This window comes from Cornus florida, unplaced genomic scaffold (assembly GCF_030987335.1).
Source record: "Cornus florida cultivar Cherokee Brave unplaced genomic scaffold, ASM3098733v1 CherokeeBrave_3.0.0_Hap2_Chr06, whole genome shotgun sequence".
Lineage (NCBI taxonomy): Eukaryota > Viridiplantae > Streptophyta > Magnoliopsida > Cornales > Cornaceae > Cornus > Cornus florida.
Window position 1 is genome coordinate 28,025,280 of NW_026775576.1, and position 23,818 is coordinate 28,049,097.

Genomic DNA, 23,818 nt, shown 5'->3' on the forward strand with positions numbered 1-23,818 from the left:
ATTTCTCAATGCTTTCTTGCTTATTGTGTCCAAGTTGTCTCTGTAAAATATCTCTATCTTGTTACAGGTGTAATCTTTGACTTAACTTGAGATACTCTTGAAACACTGATTCTCATGAACTCCTAGTCTTTGTTGAAATCTATGTCTACTTCAACGATACTGTCACAGCCCAAATTAATAGGATCCTAGCCATGATCGGATATGAAAACAAACTGGGATCCTACACAAGCTCTTAAGCCAACTTAGGGGTAAAATGGTCATTTCAAGGTAAGGCATAAGGATGGTGTGATGTTTCGTAATTTTTTTATTTTTCGGGTATTTTTCATAATTTTTGCATTTATTTATTTTTGTGCCTCGTTTTGCATGTCATGCATTGGTTAGCATGTCATGAGGGTTTTTAAATTAATTTTGAGTATTTCTTTGGTTTGGGATTCTTAGAAATACATTTTGGGTCCTTTTTGTAATTTTAGAATTTTTAGCCCGAGAGACCCGTGTGGTCCCACACCCGAATTTTTTGGGTCTCGAAATAATTTTTATAGCTGTAATTATATATTTAATATATTATTTGTCATTTATGTGAGGATATAATTGATATTGACTTAGAAATAACATATTTGAGATTTAGTATCATTGGGGGGGTGTTGTTGTCTTTTTACATTGTCAACCTTTGACCATGCATGTGTATTGACACCTATGCACATAAGTGGCTTTTTTTTCTATAATGTTTGACTGACCATTTTGTGGGTATATGTGACGACCCTTGTTTTCAAACCCAGTGTGTCCTATGATGACCCGATAGGGGATCCGGAATGCGGAAGCGAAAAATAAAACCAAGGTGTCTAAAGATGCGCGTCATCCCTAAGACACAAAAGTGGCTTCCTATGAAGCCGTAGGACTCAAAAGAAAGTAAATGCAAAAGCGAAATTTTGAAAACGGGTAAGTACAACCCTAGGGGTAAAATTATCTTTTCAAAACAGAAGTGGGTGCTACCGTGCATACCATTGGAAATACAACGAAAAATTAACAAACCCAAACTCAAGAATCACTTGATTCACAGTCAGGATGAAAAAGATATCGAAGTTCAAAGTTTACGAAAAACTTGACAAAGGAGTGCGGGTGCAAACGTTGGCCTGGCAGCTATGAAATTTATGAAAAATGTGGCAATTTTTTGAAAAAAGTTTATGAAGTAACCACCCCTAAAATCATGTTTTTTGATTAACCATGGTCCAAACCACAATTGGAAATGTGACGGCCCAAGTTTTGCAACTCGGTGCGTCAGTGATGAACCGAAAGTTAACCCGATAACGGATCCGAAATACGGAAGTGAAAGATAAAACCAAAGTCTATAGGGATATAAATCATCCCCAAGACACTAATGTGATTTTCTATGAAGTCACGAGACTCAAAGAAATAATCGGAAGCGGAAGCTAGAATGTAACGGTCAAATGGTACCCTATGGCACCAATGACAACCAAAGGAACAAGATCTATTTCAAACTAGACCACGTACGCCATTAAATGGCTTAAACAAGATAAACAAGGTCCTGTGGAAATAAACAAACGGAGTTAACCTGCCGAGACAAGTAACCAAGCAAAACTCACAAGGTAGCATCATTTCGGTCGTCCGAAATGATGCTTCGGTCGACTGAAGTGAGCCATGAAAAGATAGGAAATGAGACTTCATTTCGGTCGGCCGAAATGACAAACCGGTCGATCGATTTGTGGCTCAGAATTAAAATTGGCTACTAGAATTAAGTTTTTACTGTACAATTAAATCCAAAAAGCCATCGGTTGACCGAAATGGAATTTCGATCGGCCGAAATGACTCGAGAAAGTGCATATGAACCTGTTATGCACCAAAAATGGAGAAAAGTTCCTAAATGTCAATGAATCCCCCATAGTATGATCAATTTAAATTATATGCTATTGTGTAATGATGTAAACATACACGCAAGTGTAATATGATATTTTAAACATGCTACAATGGCATATGGCCTTATTATAATTCATTTACAACATTTGACATGTCAAACCTCCAAGTTAGAAAAATTACATTTCAATAGCAAAACTCAAACATGCTATCACTTGCATGTGAACAAGAATACATTAAAGGAACTTCAAACCTACAATTCACCCAAGGCAAATGTAAATCCCCAAATCTTGAATCTTGTACCTGAAAAATAACCTGGGTAACTTTGGGGTGAGTAACATAAAGCTACTCGTAGGAGATGAGCATGCAAAGACCTAACGTTTTACAAGATTATCTCATTAATGTGAAACAATTCAAAAATGTCATGCTGTAATACCCCTAGTTTTCAAAAGGATATAATTGAAATTTAAAATTTTCTTTTTGTGCATTTTTAGTTGGTTGCGTGGCTATGTGTTTAGGTGGCTTCATGTTGTTTGTTTAAGTGTTAATTGTTTAATTGTTAATTGATTTATTTGTTTAATTGGAAATTGATTTCTTTGTCTAATTGTTTAATTGTAAATTGTTTAATTCTTTTTGTACATTTCTGTTTAATTGAAATTATAAGATAGGTGACTTGAATTAAACGGTTAAATTAATTGTTTCAATTAAAGTGTTTAATTTATTAAGGATTGGATTGGATGGTATTGAATTTATGGGTACGGTTTATACCCATGGATGTTATACATGTATATATGGGTATATATGTATATGGGGATTAATTTAATTATTAGTAATTATTAATAATTGAATTATATCTTTTATTCATTATATAGTGTGTCATATAATTCTAGGGTTTTGTATATGATCACGGGTTAGCCGCTCTAGTGTGGTTTTATTTTATTTTTCTTTTCCTTCTCCCCTAAGAAATAAAAAATTAGGTTTTCCTTAAGCCTATATAAATATTACATTAGACGTTGGCTTAGGGTGTAGAAATCAACAAACCCTTTTTCATAATCAGAGAGCAACTTGGGAGAAACTGAGAGAACCAGTAAGGATTCCGGCCATGGATTAAAGGTCGGACCAAGGAGGAAGGAATGGATTGCTCGTGGGATTGAACCAGATCAGTAGGAGGTTTGACGATGGTTGGAAGTTCGCCAGAGATTTCAGAGACGATGTTGAAATGTTTCAAACTGAAACCTAAAGGCAAGATCTATTCTTTCTCTCTCCCTTTAGCACGTGTTCTGTGCATACCTAGATGATCTCTAGGATTTTAATTGGATATTAACTGGATCTTGTGTGACGGCCCTGGTTTTTAGGCCAGTGCGTCCTAAGATAAACCTAACATAAATCCAACGATGAATCCATAATGAGGAGGCAAAAGGTGTAACAATGGTCTCTAGGAATACTACACATTTATAAAACACCAATGTCATCCTCAATGAGGTCACGAAACCCAATGAAAACGAATGCGGAAACGATGTCTCAAAAACGGACAAGAATGAACCTAGGGGCAAAATGGCAATCTCTAAAAATATAGATTCAGATACTACTGAGCACACCGCTGGAGAGACAATAAAAAAAACCAATCAAGATGGACTCAAGAATCGCATGATTCGGAATCCGGACAAAGGAGAAATGGCAAAACAACGAAAAAGGGACATACAAATTAAAAAGGGCAAACTGGTAATTATTCAGGAAGAGCCAAGTGCAACCAAGTACACCGTTGGAAAGACAGCAAAAAAATAGTCAAGTTCAAAAAAAAATTCATTCGATTTGGAGTCCGGACGAGGGAGAAAGGTCAAAAACAAGAAGAGGGTCACAACAACTACAGTGCTGCCGACCCACTGCTGCTGCAACTGAGAGTAAAAACAGGTATCTAAACGGACTTTTTTGGAAAAGCTCAAAGAAGAAACCCCCTCTGAAATCGAGTTTTCTGCCCGGATACATGGACAGAAACAAAAAAAAAAAAAAAATGCATTGCAAAATACCCAGAATGCCCTCAAGAAAATCAGGTCAAGAGGGTGAAAATCAGTCCTAGCTACTGCCCAAAAAAAGGAAATGGGGCTTTGGGAGGCTTTTAAATTGTCTAAATTGAAAATGCAATCTTAAAATACACCCACAAGACCCCCGGAAGTTTTAGATCGGTCATCACACTTTTAAAAAGTAAGTCAATGAATAGTACCAAGTACACTTGTATTAAAAATCAATAAAAACCTGGCAGCAAGGATTTTTCAGAAAAAAATGGGTTTTTAAGGGCCAAGATGATGTTTTCTGGAAAAACACAAAGAAGAAACCCCACATATTGAAATATCCGGAATGCCCCTGGAACAAAATAGGGTAAAAACTTAAAAAAATGCAGCCTCAAATTTTTGTTTCATCAAGAAGGGTATTGTGTACCAAAGTGAACAAGCAAGCATACGTAATATGATAAAGTAGACGTACTATGAAGGCCTACGACCTCATGGCATGTTATATGTAAAATATGACCCTTCAATACATGAAATCTCCTAACTTCCATAAGCAACAATGAAGTTAAAAATTTGCATACATATCACATAAGTGTCTTTGGCCCTTGGCCTCATTACATACAAGTCAAATACATTGCATAGAGTGTACTTATGTACACATTACATAAATGGAATCAAATGTACACATTTTGTCAAATAAGGCTACAAGTGGCATTTCAAGCCAACCTTTACAAAAATTAAAATCTTCAAGTCTACAATCATCCAAGCAATGATGAACATCACGAACCAAGTCTTCGTACCTCAACAAAACCCCCAATAACTTCAGGGTGAGTAAACAAGTTTACTCGTAGGGAATGAGCATGCATCGACTCGATTTCTTTATAAATTTTTACATTAACTTAAACAATACAAAAAAGTCATGCCACCTAACGTCTATGTCGAAGTGAGACTCAGGGAGCATCCTAAGCTACCCTAGAGTATTTCTAACATAAATCACATCCTTCATGCAATTCCAAACAACATAAGAACATGCTATTCAAAGTAACAAAATATAGATTCTTAAAGCCATCAACTTGAAATCTAAAATATGAATCAACTAAAATGGTTCATGCCACTTAGCATTTATGTTCCAAATGAGTCTAAGGAATCATCCTAGGCTACATTAGAACAACAAAACACAAATCACAATACCAATGCAATTTAACCAACATTAGAACTTCTAATACAACGCATAGAGCACGAATTCTCAAAGTTAACATCTTGTAACTTAAAATAGGAAATCATATAAGGAACAACAAGTTACAACATCATCTAGTTATCAACTTGAAATGAATTGCGAAATCAACAAGGTGGATACTTGGACATCACGCCGAATCAGACCGACACCAAAGTTACTTTAGGGTTACTAGCCCACGGGTAACCGCCCTATGTGCGCATTAGACTATAGGAGGACATTACCCCGTACTAGAACCATGTCCTAGCCGTAGTCAAACAACGACATCCCCAAGTTTCCAAAATCAACAAGTTGTGCAATAACGTATATAGCAACATGTATATACAAGATAATCAACTATCTACCATGCACAACCAAATTTGGAAACGCATACAATATATGCTCTAAGTCCACAACTACTATGACATGAAAGATGTCAAATGCAAGGTGTGCAACTCATTACACAAGGCAACAATATATCACATAAAGAAAACATGCTCCCATGAATATAAATATAACAACAATGTTATCCTATGCTTAAAACATAACCAAGTGAATATACAACAAGTCCAAGTCAATGATTTAAACATAGAAACAATTTCTAAAACACACTTAGATCCATGGAGCTATTAGATAGAATTTAATTAAACAAAAATAATTAAATTCTCTAGATTTTAAATCAATTTTAAATAACCTCAAATTAATATATGTTAAACAACATAGCATGCTCATTACATAAATCAAATCAAAAGAGCAAAGTGAGTAAGACATCATCATACAGAATTTAAATAATTTAAATTAATTAAATCTCTAATTTTTAAAAGTTGTTCAAATGATCCCAAATTAATATATATCAAGTACTAAGTCATGGTCATACCATATATTAAGTCTAAAATGGAATACAAGCAAAATACAATTTACTAGAATTTAAATTACATTAAATTAAATTAAATCCATTTAATCTCTAGATTTGAAAACTCATTTAAATCATTCCAATTTAATATATATCAAAGATTAAGTCATGGCCATGCCATATACCAAGTCTAAAATGAGTTATATGCAAGCTATGATACATCATTAATTTCTTAAATTTACAAAAGACATGCATACAACTTATATCTCAAACAAAAGCAAGTAAAGCCATTTAGAAAAATAAATTATAACACCCCCTACCTCACAAGAGGATTGTTCCTCTTAAATCCAAGGCTAACAAGCATAAAATGGTAAACCCTTCTAGGGTTATGAAGAGGAAGATGAGGGTAACAAAAAGTATTCCCAATGTCAAGCTTAGAAATCAATGGAAGGCCCTCAAAATCAAGGTCAAAGCTTAAGGCTTCAAGTTCCATCCATGGAGGCTAGGGTTTTCTTTACAAGAGAGGGAGGAGATAGAAATTAAGTGTGATAGAATGTGAGTGGAGGAAATAGAAATCCTCCACTCACTATGTGGTCTTTCACCAAGGTCAACACACACAAGTCTTGGTCAATTGCACAAAAACCCCTTTTTAAAAATCATAATCACAAAGTGGCCCAAAATTAATTGCAAGACTTAATTTGGAGCATACACTTGTCACTCATCCAAGCATCCATTGTAGGCTTAATCCTAAGCCTACACTTGTTAACCATCCAAGCCAATAAGTGCACCTATCCTAGGTCAACAAGTGGTTCAATCTCCACCTTCCACATGTCATGATCCAAGGCATCAAAGTGTCCCCACACAAATGTCAACAAGTGGACCAATAAGAGTGTGACACTTGTCACACTTTTCGAAAATTGCAAAAAGGTCATTTTCTAAAATATTTTCTAAATTAAATTACAAAATGGTCCCCAAGACGAAAAATAATTACTTTATTTAATTACACTAAAACCCTACAAGTTAAGAATATTACAAAAAAGTTATGCATTCATACCCTTTACAAGAATAGTAAACACTTAGCATGCTTTTCTACAAAAGTGAGAATATATATATCATGGAAACTAAACACTATGGGTGCATGCAAAGTCAGAATCAAATCCAAGCACAAAAAGTGAGGTTATGCAAAGAAAAACAATAAACGGGAAAAAGACGAAATGTGAATAGTGTCACAAAAGTGAAAATGTGAAAATGACTCGGTCCTTAAAGAAAGTTGTCAATCTCAAGAAAAGAGTCTCAAAAACCATTTCCGAGCACTCGATATGACACTAAGTGATGGGAAACCAAACACAGAAGAAAAAAGATAACGGAAAAAATTTATCCGTAAAATTTGAGCAAAAAGAAAAGGAATGAAAATGACCGGGTCATTACATCTTGCATGCTTAGTATATGTTAGATTATTTGCCTATATGTGTCTAATTTTATCTGGAATAGTTGCTGAAAAATTTGTTTTCATCATCGAACCTTAAAGCATAATGAATCGGTAATTGTTTTCGTTGTTGTTCTGTTTTAAGTAGAGGACTGGGATGATACTGGATATAAATTAGATTGTTTAGATCCATACTAATGAAGAAAAAAAGGGTTGGAAAAGGCCGGAGACAAAGCAAAAGGCCGGAGAATGGTTCAGAGCTCTCAAAGAGGGAAAGAGCCGGCTCTAGGGAAGTGAGAGCTGGCTCTCTTTTATGCAGAGCCGGCTCCAGGAGGTTAGGAGCCGGCTCCCCCCTTTACAGAGCCAGCTCCAAGGTTTAGGGAGCCGGCTCTAAGGTGGTTTGAGCTTGCATTATTTTCTTGTGAGCATGTTCTATGGTTTTGAAGCGTACCGGAGGTGATTTGCGCATTATTTGGTTAAATTTGGTATTCTGAACTGTGTTAGGATATTATGAGGGTTCTAAATATTAATTCAAGGTGTATTAAAGCCCTAGGATGCAACCTTCTATTTATATGCTAATGATTTTTAAACAGTATGAAAGTTTAAAACAAGTTGCATGCTGATTCACGGACATAACAGATAGAGAGGATTTAATTGCTTAAACTGTGTCTAGAAATTTAATGAACTGTAGCATGGACTCTAAAAATTATATTATGCTGTATTAGAACCCACATTGCATAATTAATGTCTTTATGCTCATGGATTTAACAGTAAGGAAGTTTAACCGATCTTGCATACTGTTAATGAATAGACATGATTAAATTGTTTAGTTTTGTTTTAACAATTTAATGGACTGTAGTATGATTTATAAATCTTGTTTTGAATGCATAATAGGGTCATTTAATTATCAGACTTGATTTATGCTTACTCTGAATTCTAATTGTTGAGATATTAAACTTTATTCTGCAATTACATGGATTAAAGTTTTGGATATTAATTGCTGAATTATTATAATTTATTTTGCAATTACTTGAATTATTGATTTGGACTTTAATTGCTGAACTATTAAACTATGTCTGTCAATTACATGGATTTATGTGTTGGATTTTAATTGCTGAATTATTATAATAAATTCTGGAAATTATATGGATGTTATGGATTGTATGCACCGGTTTAGGATGGTGGCATACTAGGGATAGATTAGCTCAAAACGCTAAGTCCTACCTTTTTAGAATAAGGGAATGGATTGTAAAAATTAAATCCTACTTATATTTAAGTCAAATCAACTGAATAAGTTGAGTGACTTCATGGATTAATTGTTATTTGTAGTTAAGTCAGATCAACTGAATAAGTTGAGTGACTAACTGGATTGGAAATCTTATGTTAGATTAATGAACAATTGAATGACATACTCTGGTTTTGGATGGACTTTATATATATATTTATGGTACCATGATATGAGCTTGAGTCTCAGGATCGTTGGTTAGGGAGCGTATGAATTGGGATGCATAACTGGTTATGATGGTTGAGGTATACCCTGTTAGGTCTAGGTACTCATGCCCACATTTGGGTGCGTTTTTGCATGTTGCCTTCTATTCAAGTTGAGACCCCCATTTTAGTCCATTGAGAGTCCTGTAGTATGGACATATATATATATATATATATATATATATATATATATTTACGGAGTATATAGATATTGTTGAGATATCTAGGATGTATCTGCGTATTGGGTCTCTGTTTGAATTGTAGTTAGAATAGAACTTGTTCGTGGGCTTGACCCACTATTATTTTTTAGGTATCGGATGGTTCCAGTCTTAGAGCTTGTTCGTGCTGAGCAGAGACGGTCACTCATTCTTCAGACTGCGTAGGACTGTTTTTTTATATTTAGTTCTGGATTTCCTTTTTAGTTTAGTGTATCTTCAGTTGGGTTTTGAATAGGGGTCCACTAGATGGATTCCCGAGTTGTTTTTGTATTGAATTTGGATGTACTAGAATAGTGGTTATAAATAAAAAGTATTCTGAGGTTTTCATTTCTATATTATCATTTTAGCTTTCTTTCAACAATTTTTATTTATTTCTATTTATCATAATTGTATTCTGTGTTCGATTATTGCCATTTGTTTTCATATCCTCGGGTGTTCGGGTGTGGGCTTGGCCAATCCGCATCTGGAAATTTGGGGGTATCACAGTTGGTATCAGAGCAAACCAGGTTTAAGTGTCCTTAGGAGTGTTGTTCGTTATAAGACTTCCGTGTTGCGTCTCTTAAAACTTAGAGTCATATTAGGATTCGTTGTACTCTATTTACGGTTCGTTAGGAGGAGCTGATGTCAATTATATTCCATAGTTATGGAATGGTTGACACTAGGAGGAGGATGTGGTACAAGGCGAAAGCGATGCAGGCCCAAAGGAGTAAAGGAGTACGTTATCGAGTTCTTTGCCAGAAACAGAACTTGGGATCAAAGGTTTAGTTCTGGGGTTGGCATTACTTAGAAAGTATAAGCCAAGGAAGGATTAAGGTATAGGTGTTAGGTCACCACATATCGGGGCCAACACAACTTCAGTTGTTCTTAAAAAGGAGACAATCGAAGAGTAGGAGTCCGAAGAGGATCCTAAGGAAGGAGATTTCAGTGTATCCAAGAAAGAGGATACTAAATCTTGAAGATGAAGGATCGCACGAGGGTGATCTCATTCGCTAGTAGTATAGTGAATGATACTAGTAGAGTTGGGGTGGATCAATCTACATATGGTTAAATTTTCTTATCATCTCTAAGAGAGTTATGTGAGAAGTACTCTTCTGGAGTTGGGGATTTGATGGAGTTCTTATCAGAATGAATAAATGATTTTATATCACGTTCTAGAGTGTATGGGGATTAGGTTGTGACATTTTACGTTGCTTTATTAAGCCACGTTAGACGGTTTGCATTCTGCGTATAAGGAGGATGAGGGTTGAGCCCTTTGGTATTTGCTTAGGCAAACTAATGTTGCTTTTAAGTTATGTTTAAATGATATGTTTTGCGGTTGGAAGATTGCCTACGAAACTATAAAAGGAACTCTTGTGGAATAATTTGGCAAGTTAAGTTCAAAGGAGGTTTTCTTTTTTAGAATGGACGATGTCCTAAGTAGAATTATATTTTGTTTTATTGTGTGTATGACGTGTTTCATTTTCGTTAATTAGTCTGGATTAGGAGTATGGTTTAGTTGGGGACACAAGTATGTGATCAGCCAACTATTGTTTTAATAACATGGAGTAATAATGCTATTTATGCTAGGATTGGGAGCATAAGGTTGTAGGATTTGGGAGATACATATAATTCTAGCCAATTTATTGGACCTGGACATGCATCAATATGGTATGCTACTTGGGATATGATAGTTAAACTATTAATACGAGTCAAATAATCTAAACGATTAGTTTGATATGCTCTATGATAGATATGGATTCAATATTACAATGCCATGATAATGGTGGTTGTTATTTCTCGGTACTAAAGAGGTTGTGGTGATTAAAGGCCACTGTAATGCTACGATGGTTTATTAGAGGTGTCGGATTTGCAGAACATCTTCTTGGAGATTTCAGAAGTTGTTACCAAATTAGAAGGAGGATTTAGTACTGGTTTAAGTCCTTATTGGGATGACGCCGAGAGAGGATAGTAGATTGACTAAATCTGTATCACTCTATTCTTAACCAAGACACTATTCATGAGTGTGTCATTCGGAGGGGTTGCCGGTGTTACAATAGGAGGAGGAACCAAAGTCTCTATACTGTAAAATATGGATTTTTTTTTTATTTTTTATTTTTTTTATATAGGTCATATTTCGCGACAATTAGCTATTGTTAGGGAATTGATGACCATATGGAGGATGGAAAAGTTCCATATTCATTTGAAGCGAGACAAGGAGTCAAATTGACACTTACTTATATTAAAAAAGTAAGGTGTATTAAGGACAGAAAGGTGAGACCAAATACCTATATAAGGAATAGGTGCACGGTGTGTGTGGAAAAGTTATAGCTAGTTGACTTTCGATGAATGGCATTACCGGTTGACTTTCCATATCGGTAAGTCTGTCACGGATCAGTGGTGCATGGACTTAGGTTGTAGAGTTAGCTTTTGATGATGCTCCAAATTAAACAATGGGTGCAGATGGAAGCTGATGGTACCAGACTAATGGTACTTTTGGTAGGCAAATTTGACAGAAGATGCAAGGACGGAGGTTCACAACACTTAGTTCTTTCTTCATCTGGGTGGAAATATGATGCACTCAAGATATGGAGCAGATGTTTTTTTGGAAGATAGGCAAGAGGAGGGACAAAGTGATTTTGTCTCCAATTCTAATATTTATTAAATAATCAAGAGGAACCATCAGAGATTACTAGATCCATGTAGACATTTTCTATACTAAAGTGGAAATGATAAAGCATTTTCACAGATTTAGTTGAGGGATTGCTGACTTTATTAAAGGGTTAGGGTTTTGGTTAGGATATTAAATAAGTTTCTAAATTAAATCAGCTCAATTCTTGTTTATTTCGAACTGGTAGGAGATCAGTTCATATGAACAGAGAGGATTACGAGACGACTTAGATGCATTAACATGGTGATTCGCACTTTGCATTAAGTTCTGTCTGGTGGAAGGGAATATGGAAGTGGATGCTCTCAACAACTGATAGGATATTCCTATTTTTTGATTCATTGTTGAGTTCGCAGTTGGAGTTTTAGCTTGTATAATAATGACATTGGTTGTTATCAAGGAAATTAAGGAAGTTAACTTCAGATATTGGGGCTGACCTTAGTGGAGGTGTTACCTAACTCAAATAGAGCTTAAGGTACTGGCGGATGATTAGTAGATTCTGTTAATGTTGTCGGAGTGAATGCGATGTAAAATTCGTCACTTCTTCTCAATGCACTCAGACGATTATAAGGTACATCAAGACATTGACTGTCTGGTCAAATGAACTAGCAGATGTAAAGACATGTTTAATTGGTGTATCTAGATAGGTTGGTTTTAAATTAATGTTATGCGTATGATATGCATGCTATGACTATGTGTGATTTAGTTCATCGTTAAGTTTAAGTGGTGTATCTAGATAGGTTGGTTTTTAAAGCATGGAGCCGGCTCCATGCTTCTTGGAGCCGGCTCAATGAGCCTTGGAGCAGGCTCTAGACATCCTAGAGCTGGCTCTTTAGATGGTAGAGCCGGCTCCTTCCTCTATGGAGCCGGCTCTCCTCTTCTCTAAGAGCCTTCAGTCCCTTGTGCTTCGTTTCAACTTCTCTGCTCCTTCTCCGGCTTATTCCTATCACTCTGTTGGTATTTAAACTGATCTTAGAAGTTTTATTTACACTCAATAGTATCCCATCAGAATTGTTATTACAGTAGGAATTATTACAGCAACAAAAGCAACAATTGTCTTAACATGCTTTGACGCTCAAAACTGAAACACAACCCTGTAACTACTATTCCATTCCAACCCCTCTGCTCCTCTTCAATACTGAACCTAAGGGTCTTGTTGTTGGGAAACGTGCAAGTTTTAAAAACTTTTCGAGGGATTTTGATTCATAGATCTTGATTCATCACATAGAGACAAGTTTTATACAAAAATAAAATATGATGTATCATTCAATCAAAAGATTGAATACTTACATCAAGGTTTGAGTAAACCTTAGATCTCTCCTCTAAAGTGAATGTTCTCACTTATTGTAGATCCCTTTTGCTAGACACCTTTTCCATGGATCTCCATCTTCTTGGTAATGGTCTTGCCTTTAGGAATCACTCATAAGCCTCCATGAATGACCTTGAAAAATTAGGCTTGTGGGAGCCTCCATTAGATGAGAACACTAACCCTAATTTTCTAGAGAGAGAAAATTTATTCCTTTTTCCTTCTCATAAAAATCACCCCTAAAATATACATAGGCCATGTATATTTATAGGCAACATAAAAATAAAGAAAAGGAAACAATAAATCCTTCTCAATCTCTAATTTATATGTCTCAAATCTAATATGATTCCAATATCAAGTTGGGCTATGGGTGAGAATCCATTGGGCTTATAATTTTATTGGCTACAATGAATTAATAATTGGCCCGGTCCATGGACCCAATTCAATTAATTCATAAATTAATTTCTACTCCACTAAAAGAAATTAATTGAACTCCAATTAAATAATAAATAACCTCTAAGTCAATATTGTACTTTGACCCCTCTATGCATAATTAGTTATCGGATAAATAAAGCCATCAATCCGACTACTTAATTAATATATTTATTTTGGTATCATTGATTATTTCTGGCTCGATCACAATAAAACATTTGTTTGACAAAAATAATAATTTAAATAAATAAATATATAATAAATCATTTTGTCTAAAAACACACGAAGGCATTCGAATTTACTTTGTGACCAACCATAATCAATACAAAATAAATACAAGTAGCAATGATGTAAATATTGAAAATATAACCCTCTAACTATTAATCACATAACTACCCAAAGTATCAGTCTAAGGATCCCGAAGAATCCGCCGAACAAATCAAAGTAATTATTAATTAATAAAAGAGTTTATAATTTTCTCATGCTTAAGAGTCAAATGCCATGAAGATGATAGGGAGCAATTGCATACGACGGCTCTCGTAATATATCTCAACCTAACGCGGATCCAGTTCAAGTCTTAATTAATTATGAGTCTATCCATAATTACCGACTATGAACAATTTATAATTACTATTTATATATTATGTATTGATTGCCATCACTTACATATATATATAAATATTTCTTGTAATCACAGGGACACTATCAATTTCATAGTGAATAGAAATATAATACATTGAATTCACTAATTATATAAATCATAGATATTTCAGATATGTCAGGAACATATGTCACTATAATCCAGATAGGAATTTGCTATGCCAGGGCATATAAATCCCAACACTTGTAACATTCCATTAACATCCCCATGGTTCATTTATAGAAGATAAAAGCAAGTATAGTAACTAAAATTACAACAGATTTTAACACGCTTTAACGAACAGATCTGGAAGTAAACATATACGAACTGTAAACAGATTTGAATTTAAAGCAAACAGAACATCAATAAAGCATATATTAAACACGTAAATTTTAATTACTAATTAGTTAAACCCTATAGACTATCTAGGTGCACAGAATACGAGCCAAAGGGAAGGAGGAAGATAAGAACTTGCTTGTGATTTCAGTTATGAAATCCCGGCGTCGTGTCCACTATTCCTGCAATACTAAACTACTGTCAAGCCTCTTAGTACTCCAAGATAATTCACCATAATCCTTCCTTGGTCCTCTCTGATTTCCCCCTTTACAATCCTTACAATACTCTGTTCCTTTACCCTCTGTTTTTACAGAATAACTCTACGTGTATGTGCTATGTGATATATCGTAAATCCAAGGCCTAAAGCAAAATGGTGTATTTATAGGCTTAATACTAAAACCCTAATCCTTGTCATATTAGAGATAGAGCCCTAAACTTAATCCTAGTCGGCCCATTGCAAAACCTATAATTAAATTCTATGTCGGCTACACCAGATGACGTCCCAAAAACTGTAAGTAAAATAACTTAATATATTTAAAACTCATATAGTTTAATTCACATAAGAATTCCAATAAGTCAATAAATGCAAACAAACAATTTCAATTAAATCAATATAATGCAATTAATTCAATTAATGCAAATAATTTCAAATAATTCAAACAATAAACACAAATAAACAATTAAATAAATTAAAATGTAATTTAACCAATAAATTAAATACCATGACTTTCCTTTTGAAATTAGGGGTATTACATTACCTTCGGAATAAGGGAATGGATTGTAAAAATTAAATCCTACTTATATTTAAGTCAAATCAATTGAATAAATTGAGTGACTTCATGGATTAATTGTTATTTGTAGTTAAGTCAGATCAACTGAATAAGTTGAGTGACGAACTTGATTGGAAATCTTATGTCAGATCAATGAACAATTGAATGGCATACTCTGGTTTTGGACGGACTTTATATATATATTTATGGTACCACGATATGAGCTTGAGTCTCAGGATCGTTGGTTGGGGAGCGTATATGCATTGGGATGCATAACTGGTTATGATGGTTAAGGTATACCCTGTTAGGTCTAGGTACTCATGCCCACCTTTGGGTGCGTTTTTGCATGTTGCCTTCTATTCAGGTTGAGACCCCCATTTTGCGTTTTTGCATGTTGCCTTCTATATAAATATATATATATATATATATATATATATTTACGGACTATATAGATATTGTTGAGATATCTAGGATGTATCTGCGTATCGGGTCTCTGTTTGGATTATAGTTAGAATAGAACTTATTTGTGGGCCTGATCCACTATTATTTTTTAGGTATCGGATAGTTCCAGTCTTAGAGTTTGTTCGTGCTGAGCAGAGACGGTCACTCATTCTTCCGACTTTGTAGGACTATTTCTTTATATTTAGTTTTGGATTTCCTTTTTAGTTTAGTGTATCTTCAGTTGGGTTTTGAATAGGGGTCTACTAGATGGATTTCCGAGTTGTTTTTGTATTGGATTTGGATGTACCAGAATAGTGGTTATAAATAAAAAGTATTCTAAGGTTTTCATTTCTGTATTATCATTTTAGCTTTCTTTCAGCAATTTTTATTTATTTCTATTTATCATAATTGTATTTTGTGTTCGATTATTGCCATTTGTTTTGATATCCTCAGATGTTCGACTGTGGGCCTGCCAACCCGCATTTGGAGATCTGGAGGTATCACACATGCCACCTAACGTCTATGTCAAAGGTGAGACTCAGGGAGCATTCTAAGCTACCTTAAATCATTTATAGCATAAACCACATCATTCATGCAATTTAAATAACATAGAAGCATGTTATACAAGACAACAAGATATAGATTCTCAAAACCATCAACTTAAAATCTAAAGTGCGGAAACAACTAAATATAACAATTTAATATAATTAGAATTTCTAATACAACACATCAAGACATAGGTTCTCAAAGTTATCAACTTGAAATCTAAAGTGCGAAAACTACTAAATATAACAATTTAGTATAATTAAAATTTATAATACAACACATCAAGACATAGGTTCTCAAAGTTATCAACTTGAAATCTAAAGTGCGAAAATAACTAAATATAACAATTTAGTATAATTAGAATTTCTAATACAACACATCAAGACATAGATTCTCAAAGTTATCAACTTGAAATCTAAAGTGCGAAAATAACTATATATAACAATTTAGTATAATTAAAATTTCTAATACAACACATCAAGACATAGATTCTCAAAGTTATCAACTTGAAATCTAAAGTGCGAGAATAACTAAATATAACAATTTAGTATAATTAAAATTTCTAATACAACACATCAAGACATGTCAAACCTTCAAAGAGATCAACAAAAAATACAGTTCAATGTCCTATGAGGACTCAAAACCCGTCTGGTGTGATCCCTTATCTCCGGCCAATGTCCACCAAAGAGAAGGAAGTATTTATCAACCTTGGTGTAGATGAAGCATCGAGAGACACCACTTATCTAGCTGCTTTTTTAGCATGTTGGCTCTACAAATTTGCCTTGCCTGCATACCCTGGTGATGCGCCGTTCACCATAAGCTTTAGAGTGTGCATTAAGGCGAGGGCCAAGTTTTATATTTATAAAAGCCATTAATACCTTCACTAAAAATATAGTTAGGGCAAGTAGGGATTGTCCCAAGGGATTAAAGTCTAATCTGGTTGTGGAATCACTATTAGGGTTAGTAGGTCGAGTGATCAAACAAATAGTTGGTTGGTTGATTAAACTAGAGAGCAAATTAAACTAAATAATTGAATGCAATAAAGAGTAAATAAGAGAGAAAGATCTTGGGGTTTAGAGGTCACCACCAAACAATACTTTTCTACACCCTTAACAAGTGACTAATGAGGGAAATGTGTGTTGCAATATTGATGTGTGTGTGTGTTTGGTTGATTCAATTAGCAAGGATGACCAATTAAGTATATATTATCTAAGCAACATGTGAAAAACATAATATATCTAACAATTAAGTATATATTGTTTAAGTAGCATGTGAAAAGCACAATATATCTAGCAAGTCATTAATCCTTTCATTAAGCTCACAAGCCAAATACACCACAAGGTTAGAAACATATGCTACTTATATTTAAAAATATGGAATATCAAACAACAAGCATGGATTGTCCTCCCATCTAACAACTATACTACCACTACACTACAATTAAGCTAATGACATGAAATTAAACTAATTAAACTAGGGGAGAGGCACAATCCATCAAGCAATGAGTATGAACCATCAAGAGAATTAGAAGAGCATTCCATTAAGCACTACGTTTTGACAATCTCTAGATCTATGGCATTAATACACATAGACATGCATTAATAACACAAGAAATAGAGACAAACATATGAACATCTATTCTAGCATACATAGACATATGGATAGAATGAAATGATCAATTGGAAGCATTAAACCACATAAATCATTGAATAAACAAGATCTATATATATAAAAGTGCCAAAACATGTATTATAACACTAATCCCTCAATAATACACAAAATCAAGATGCAGAAAGCATGCTTGGGGCTAACTCTAGCCCCGAGAGGATGTCTAGCCACTCATGGTAATGCTTCTCCAACCCTCAAGAGCAAACTCCATGGAAGAAATCTACTCCTTGGTTGATGAAGAGCTCCCAAGCTTGTGTCTCTAGCCTTCTCCTCCTTTCTTCCTCCCTAAGAATAGCCTCTATTGAGATAGATGGATCTTCCTCAAAAAGTGTATCATATTCTATATATAGGTAGGTTAAGTGACACACAACATGAGCTGGGGTCATGCACAAAATATTCCCCAATGATTGGATAAGGACAGCTTTCAATGAGCTGGAAATTTAACTTTTTCACACTGGAGGAAGTTCGATTGATCGAACCTTGGACTTGGATCAATCGAACATTGCTGAGATCTATCGAACTGAAGTTGGATCGATCCTCAATGGCGGCGCCTTTTTGGATACAAACAAATCTGAGATATTTCGAAGATATTTTTGGGAAAAGGACAAAAGTGGTTGGTAGGGTGGTACAACTAGATAAGATCAATCATTTGGATAAGGATAAGGTAGTTCGATCGATCGAAGAACGATGTTGGATCGATTGAACTTTTGAGATCTCTGAAACTGTCATCATGGCTCAGATCCATCTTGAAGTGATGAGATCGATCTTGTTGGATAGATCGAACTTTGATCTGAGATCGATTGAAGATGTTAAATTCCACATTTTGCTTCCTTTTGCTTCCACTTGGCTCCTTTCTTTGATTCATCCCAGAATTGCTTCATTTCTGCACTTATTTTGCTGAGTTAGCTTATTTTCGGGATAAGTGCCTGAAAATGGGAATAACACGAAATCAATCTAAAACGGTAAAGTAAGATAGATAAAGGTACTAGAATACCTAAGCTTAAGGGGTTTAAATACGCACTTTTCAGCGCTCATCACCTGGTAACATGATTCGTCCCAGGACTTTCAAGGTTGCAAGCATGTTAGCAGATGGTTGCAACATTTGTCTTTCCATCCTGGTTTTGGCTAACATTTACAGAGGCTTGAACGAGATTGTTTCCTCACCAAATCATGGAAGCTGCTCTGTGATATTTCCTATACACTATGTATTCGGATGGTTGAGTGAATATTTTAGAACTAATTTCACAGTTCCTAATATCAACTATTGGCCTAGAATGACATTATATGTAGGCAAAGGAGAACTAAGATACTTTGACGATTTTGAAGCACAAAATTTATCCAGATCATGTAAAGGAATAAATTTAACTCGTATGGCTAAACGATCTGCAAAACAGCAACTCATTGTGGATAATGGCAATACGATAAAGGCCGACTCTGACACCTTAATCAATCTTCGATCTTGTTATTTGACATTACGCCAAAATGACTGTCTCATCATTGAGCCGTATAGTCCACACAGATTTAGCTGACAATTTGGGTACCACCAAGATATTCCCGAAAAATTAAAGAATGACTTTCGTAGTTGCACCTTAGAAGAGTTTTTAAAGCATTGGAACTTATCCGTTCATTATTATTCTGGTTGTGATACGTTGCTTCCCTCAACCTCCAGCCACCAGAAGTCTTCAGTCACCAACGCATATGCCAAATGGTGGTCCAGCATATATGTTGATCCATTCAAAAATAAAATACCGACCTCACAGTCGACCAAGCGTACAATTTCTCCAAAGGAACCGCCAAACAAAGTCAGAAAAGTCATCATTAATGGACCCAAGTCTAATCCTCTTTGCAGACAAGAAGTTATTGCAAATCACAACACCAATAACATCATTGTAGGCACGCCAATGGAGCAATTTCTATCACTGGCAGAATCTCGGCACCGTTCCAATTGTTAGTCCATTCAGATAAAGAAACTGACAATGAAGACCGTAACTGGAAACATGTAGGTGTAAATAACTTCCCATATGATCGAGTTGTTATTCCTCATGATTTAGACTACTTGTTTGAGGGAGTTAATAGCAGTTTGGAACCCATCCAAGTAAAGATTTTTTTTTTTTTTTTTCCCAGACAAAAGGCAATGAAGGTTTTCTTGGAGAAGATGTTGTTTTGGTTACTAATCCTGTATGCAGTGGGGAATCTACTTATGGACCATATGTATTTGATTTAGTAGCTAAAAGAAACTGTGCAATTACTCAAGATGAGAACAACCCTCTCTTACAAGAGGTGGAGTCCCTTGAAAGGCAGTCACAACCCTAAGCCTCTTTGATTGAGAAGGACGTCCAAAGCCAACAAATGATCATGAATGTTGAAGAGATTCCTACAACTGTTACTGCATTATCGACCAAGAGACATCACCTTGGGGATGCCCAGACATCTCACCGAATCACACCTTCTGCAACTACCTTTGACCCGAGGAGTGCCATCTCTAATATTAAGCACACGGCGGCCAAAGCATTTGGGAATATCATTAAGAGTAAAGTGAAGTGTACCCCGCTTTCGAAGATTCCATCTCTTAAACCAAAGTTTGATGAGATCTTTCTTGAAATTTCTAAACAATGTGTGGATTTTTTGGAGTTCCGCCATAGAATTGCTGCATACATTCAGTATGGTGAAGAATATAACCAAGTTTGATTCAAGCTTGATCATACCTTATCTAAAGAAGTACGCTCTCAACGTTTAGCCGATGTTGGTTCTCACCTTAAAGAAGCTCTTGCTTTAGATTGTATAGACATGAAATAAGTTCAATCAGCTCAAGAAGCTCTACATAATTGTGAGAGAGAAGTCGAACTTTTGCATGCTTGTATGGAAAGACATAAAGTCACCATTGAAGAAACTAATAACTGAATTCTCCAAAGAAAAGCTAACATTGCAAAATTCAAGGAGGAACAAAATTCAATCGAAGAAACCTCCGTTGTCACTGATGATGATATAAAAACCTTGAAGTTCCTAGAGAAACTGTTACAAAATGCTCAGAATGAAATTGAGGATCTCCTTTTGTTGCCTTAATGAGAAGTTTTCTCCACATACCTGCTAATAAAATATCATTTTATTATGACAAAGTAATGAATTTGATTTATTTATTTTGCTATTCACAGTTTATACTCTTGCGGGCCAGGAGTGAGTTTTTTTTTTTCATCATACTGAACTTATAATGAAATTCTAAGCTACCTACGTACCCTCAAAAGAGGGATCAAGTCATCACGTAATTCAAAAGAGACATGAATTTTTTTATTTTTTATTTTTGGGCCGTACACAGTTTTAGCTTATGCGGGCCAGGAGCATAGTGCAGTTTAAGCTCATACGATCAGGAGCATAGCCTTTATGGGTAGTAGCGCTTCAGGAATTTGCCATTAATAGGCCCCACTCTTACTCCGTCTTCATCAATAATGAGATATGCGCCGTTAGTATAAACTTCACGAACAACATATTATCCATCCCATTTGGATATAAATTTATTTCCCTTACAATTCGTGATAATTGGTTTACGAACAACTAATACTAAGTCTCGAACATGAAATGATAGAGGTCGAACTTTCTTATTGAACGCTTTAGAAGTCGAGCTTGATAACACTCTAGCTGTTGTTGAGCTTCTAATCTCTTCCCATCCAATGCTTCCAGTTCTTGAAGACGTAAGATGGCATTTTCTTTACTTGTAAGGCTTTCTTGTATGGCAATCCTTAACAAAGGGATCTGTTGTTTCAATGGAAGAACTACTTCTACGCCATAGACAAGAGAATATGGAGTTGCTTGAGTAGGTGTACGATGCATAGTGCGGTATGCCCACAATGCTTCTTCCATTCGCTTATGCCAATCTCTCTTTGTTTGGTTGACTACTTTTTTCGACAACTTACAAAGAGTTTTATTAAATGCTTCCGCGAGACCATATACAGGGGCATTGTACATGGAGGATTTACATTGTTTGAAGCCAAACTTCTCGCAATGGTCGGTCACCCAACTGTTTTTGAAATTCATCCCATTATCATTAATGATGTATCGAGGGACACCATATCGATAAATAAGGTTAGACTTGATGAAATCAACCACTGTTTCCTTTTTCACATGTTTATAGGGTGCAACTTTTGCCCATTTAGAAAAATAATCAGTGGTAGCCAAGATATACAAGTGGCCCTTTGAAGACTTTTCTAGAGGACCAATTACATCTAATCCCCATGCATCGAATGGCCATGACATCGCAGTAGGGTACAACGGCTCTGGTGGTTGGTGTATAAAGTTAGCATAGAATTAACAGGCTTGACACCTCTTTGCATACTCCAAGCAGTCTTTGACCATGGTGGGCCAATAATAACCCATTGTTTTGACACGAAAGTGAAGCTTTGGACCAGATTGATGGGCTCCACAAATCCCAGAATGTGCCTCCTTCATTGCATGGGTTGCTTTGTCATTTCCAAGGCAGCAGAGGAAAAGGCCCTCATATGAACGCCTATACAATGTATCATTGTAATAGATGAAACGAGGTGCTCGTCTTTATATTTCAGTCTTATGGCGTAGGTTTTCGGGAAGCTTTCCATGTTCCAGATAATCAATGCCAATGTTGACATATAGGAACATCAACTAGGTCTTCATCAGTTAATGCCAATGTTGTAACTAAATTTGCCAAAGCATCAGCTATCCGATTTTCCTTCCTCGGAATGTGCTCTAATATGACACTATCAAACCGTTCTAACAAATGAGAGGCATAACGATGGTACGGCACTAGATCATCTTTCTTAACCTCATATTCTTTAAGAAGTTAGTTGATCACCAATTTTGAGTCTCCATATATTTCGAGATCCGCGATCTTCATCTCATTCGCCATTTGAAGGCCGATGATCAAGGCTTGATATTCAGCTACATTATTTGAATAGTTTTCAGCGAGTGCAAAAGAATATGGCATAACATGTCTTTTTAGAGAGATAAAAACTACACCTGCTCCGGCCCTATCTGATCGTGCTGCCCCATCGAAAAACATCATCCATGGAGGGAGGATGTCCACAAAGAACACTTCTTCATCAGGAAAATCTTTAAAAAATTTCCAATCGGCTGGAATAGGATGGTTTGCTAAGAAATCTCCTAGGACTTGTCCTTTCACTGTTTTTCATGGCACATAAACAATTTCAAATTCGTTGAACAAAATTGACCACCTCGCTAAGCGTCCGGAAAGGTCCGATTTAGATATAACATATTTGAGAGGATCAGCTCTTGCAACAAGATGTATCATATGAGCCAAGAAATAATGCCTCAATTTCTTAGAGGCGAAAACAAGTGCGAGGCATGTTTTTTCAATTGGAGGATAATTTCACTTCGTCGGGGTGAGTCTGCAACTTAAGTAATACAATGCCTTTTCTTTATGTTCTTCATTATTCTGAGCAAGTAAGGCACCCAGGGATTCTTCTTGCGCAACAATGTAAAGTATGAGCAGTTTTCCAAGTACAAGTACTCCCAGTACCGGAGAATTGAGAAGGTAATTTTTGATGCTATCAAAGGATTTTGGCATGATTGGTCCCAATTAAATGGAACATCTTTCTTCAGGAGTCGGTTAAAAGGCTGACAACTACTAGCTAAATTTGAGATGAACCGACGAATGAACGCAAGTTGACCTTGTAAACTTTGAAGCTCACGTAAATTCTTTGGTGGTGGCATCTTTTGAATGGCCTTAACTTTATTAGGATCAATCTCAATACCACGATGACGTATGACATATCCTAGGAATTTCCCTGAAGTTACACCAAATGCACATTTAAGGGGATTCATCTTGAGCTGATATTTTCGGAGGCGATTAAAAACTGTACGTAGATCTTGTAAATGATTTCTTCGCTCTTTCGTCTTTACCACCAAGTCATCAACATAACATTTAACAATCTTATATAGTATGTCATCGAAGATCCTTTGCATGGCACGTTGGTAT